Source organism: Tupaia chinensis, unplaced genomic scaffold (genome assembly GCF_000334495.1).
Source record: "Tupaia chinensis unplaced genomic scaffold, TupChi_1.0 Scaffold143591_1, whole genome shotgun sequence".
NCBI classification, from domain to species: Eukaryota; Metazoa; Chordata; class Mammalia; order Scandentia; family Tupaiidae; genus Tupaia; species Tupaia belangeri.
Genome location: NW_006203437.1, coordinates 479,244 through 482,300, shown reverse-complemented (window position 1 = coordinate 482,300; position 3,057 = coordinate 479,244). Strand labels below are relative to the sequence as shown.

General features: G+C 64.2%; 1 protein-coding gene across 4 annotated transcripts in view; it reads left to right on the top strand.

Moving 5' to 3' along the window:
- Positions 1-3,057, top strand: part of FNIP2 (folliculin interacting protein 2) — a 44,449-nt gene that overhangs the window by 32,911 nt on the left and 8,481 nt on the right. The gene's annotated exons all lie outside the window — the stretch shown is intronic.

Here is a 3,057-nt window from a genome sequence, read left to right as displayed (position 1 = left end):
CGAGCGCCCCCGGGGGGGGGCTGCCAGGCTGCCGCAGAGGTCAGCTCTGCAGCCTGGCAGGGACGAGCCCTCAGAGACCCACTCTCAGAGACCCGCTCTGAGGGGCCTGCCTGCAGGGAGCCGCTTGGGCGGGCGCGAAGGGGTCTGCGTGAGAAAAGTCCTGTTGTGCAATGGGGCGGGTCTTGGCTGTGGGAAGAAGAGGACCTGGCATGCTGCCTGCGTCCCCTTGGGCAGCTGTGCCTCGTGTGGTGGGACAGGAGGCGCTGATGTCTTCCCTGGCTGGAGCGTCTCCTCTGCACAGGACACTCCATCAGACCTGGCTCGGCCGAGGCCATCAGTGCAGTGGGCAGGACGGCTTGGTGGAGCCGTGTCCAGAGGAGGCAGTGAGGGGCGATGAGGCAGCTGGAGCCAAGAGGGCCAGGCCGCACCACATGTGCACCCAGGTAGTCCCTGCCTGCCCGTGACCAGACACCACCCTCATGGGGCTGTCCTGCAGTGGAGCTGTGACAATGTCCTGTGGCCTGAGGATAAGAATTGTGCCCTTGTGTGGCGTGGCGTGGCGTGTCGTGTCTTGTCTTTCCCGGTGGCACTGAGCCCCGTACCACCCTGACTGTGCCAGCTGCCCTGTGCCCGCCGAGGCACCCATAGCACTAGGGCTGGGCGCTGGGCCCCCCTTGGCAGCCTCGTCTGTGCTCACACACGCAGGCCTAGGGCTTGCTCTCTGCCCTGCCATCAGCGTGGCCCCAAGCCCGGGGCTCCCTGGCCCTTCTGGGTGCCAGTGCTCGGCCAGCAGGTGCAGAGGCTGCGGGCCCCGGGGCTGTCTGGGGACGTCGGACCTACCAGCTGACAGGTTTTGCCCAGATGTGTCCAGCTGGCTCCACAGCCATCACGCAGCATGTCCCACGGCTGGGAACCCTCCTCAAACTCACCGGCAAACCACCGTGGGATTTGTTTGTTTTTTTAAATTTCCCATAGGCTGGCAAGTTCAGCTTTTCACGTTAGATTTTCTGGGTGACCACCTGGCTCTCGCAGCTGGAAAAGCACATTGCGCCTCCCTCAGTCACAGAGAGCATTCGGTGGCCCGTGGCCTGCTTTCCCGAAGGAGAGTGGCACGGTGTGGCGTTAGCGCGTGCCATCTCGCGAGAGCTGGGACGTCACTAAGCCTGGCAGCCGGGACTGTCCAGCCATGGTCCCCCAGTACGGCTGTGGGCAGTATCAGCCTGGCTCCCAGGGGTCCTCAGGGTCACCTGTTCAGAAGGTGTTGAGGAGCCCTCGTGGCTCGTCTCATAGACACTTCATCATCGGAGTTTTGGTTTGGAAGTGGTATCCCGTCCACACTCTCCTCAGACCGAGGCCGTGGCCCACGGGCACAGCCTTCCAGCTCTCGCTTATGCGTGTGTCAACCGTGCTGACGTCCCGTTGAGTTCACTGCTGTGTAAGCCTAATGGGTGCACACGCGCGTGCACGCACACACATGCCCGGCACGTTTCTCAGAAGTCATCTGTTCAGACTGAAGCCACGTGGTCGGGCACACGGTAACCTGTTCCCTTGACCAGCAGGCCCTGGGCCACCCAGGGGAGGTGGCCGCAGAACAGCGAGGGCCTTCAGCTTCAGTGCAGCCCTGCCCTGAGGTGGAGTAAGCACACTTGCCTTACGGTGGCTGCTCCTTTCAGTGCAGAACTCAACCCTGAGCGCTCCCCTTCAAAGCAGCAGAGGCATACGCTGGTCCCGGCAGCTTCTCCATCAGCCATTCCATTTCCCCCGTGGCCCCCTGGAAGGTGCTCATGGAACACTGGGTGGGCTCCCGGAAGTGACCAAGTCTGGGCCTGGGAGTCAGCCACTGCTGACACCCCGGGGCGGCCCGTGCACCCACGGCCTTCCACTGCATGTCAAGTCCTGAAAGTCACAGGGGACCATCGTCCAGGGGCCAGCTTGCATCTGTCTTCAGGTTCTGGGCTGCAGTCGGCAGAAGCCACCTGGCTAATGGGAGAGACTGCTGACGGCACCGGCGGTTCGTAGGGCAGAGGGGAAGCCAAAGACTATGCCTGGGACGGACGGGCTGCGTGAGGCCTGGACATGGCCTCCCGGTGGCCGTGCTGGCGTTGGGCCCGCTCTCGCCGGGCCCCCCAGAGGGCGCTGATCTGCATGCGGTCTGTGGCCATGCCTGGGTGGAGGGAGAGTGGCCATGCTGGATCCCTCCAGGCCCGTCCGGGAAGGCCCCTCTCCAGAGAGACAGGGACCTATGGGAGGCATTACACAAGGTGTCCGATGGAGGCCACTGCAGGGCGGGGAGGGGCGAGTGACAGGAGGTGGACAGCCGGGTGCTTGCATGGGCTCTGGTGCACGGCTGTGGGGCCGTCCTGTCTGTCACCCCCGCCCTCCCTCTGGCCTGGAAGGACACTCCTGCTATGATGGCTACGCGCACACTGGCAGGCGCAGGTGCGAGGTGTGCGTGCAGGGGTGCTGCCAGGGACGCAGTGAGCTCAGGCCGGCGAGGTGTTGGGCTGTCGGAGGCCCTTTTCCTCCCTGTCTGCCTGCCCGTCCCCACTGCGACTCAGCATCCCGGTTATCGCCTGCCGTGTGTGTGACGGCCCACCCCCGAGGGCCTCACAGCCTCCTCCTGTCGACAGCACCTCACGTGGGCCTTCCAGACTCCCCTGGGTGACGGGTGAGCATCCGTCTGTTTCGGTTGGCTCTCTTGAGGACGAGCGGGGGTGAACGTGTGTCACCAGACACATCTCGCTCACCCTTGGAGCTGCGGCTCAAAGGGAGTGGCCGCTGCCTGCCTGGCGGGGCGGGAGAGGTGGCAGCGCCTTCATGGGCTCTCCTCCGTCCTCGGGAGAGCACAGCCTTCCAGAGAGGTGTGAGTGGGAACGCCCCAGGGCATGGGGGCACGGTCTGCCAGGTTTCTGTCTCCTTGGCATGAGGAGAATGGTTGGGTGCTATTTTGCCCAGTTAATCTTAAGCAACAGTTCAGGGGCGCCCCCAGTGAGACCTGAGACAAGCTCTAAATCCCGCAGCCCCTAGGCTGGGTGGGGCTGGAGGCCATGGCACGCT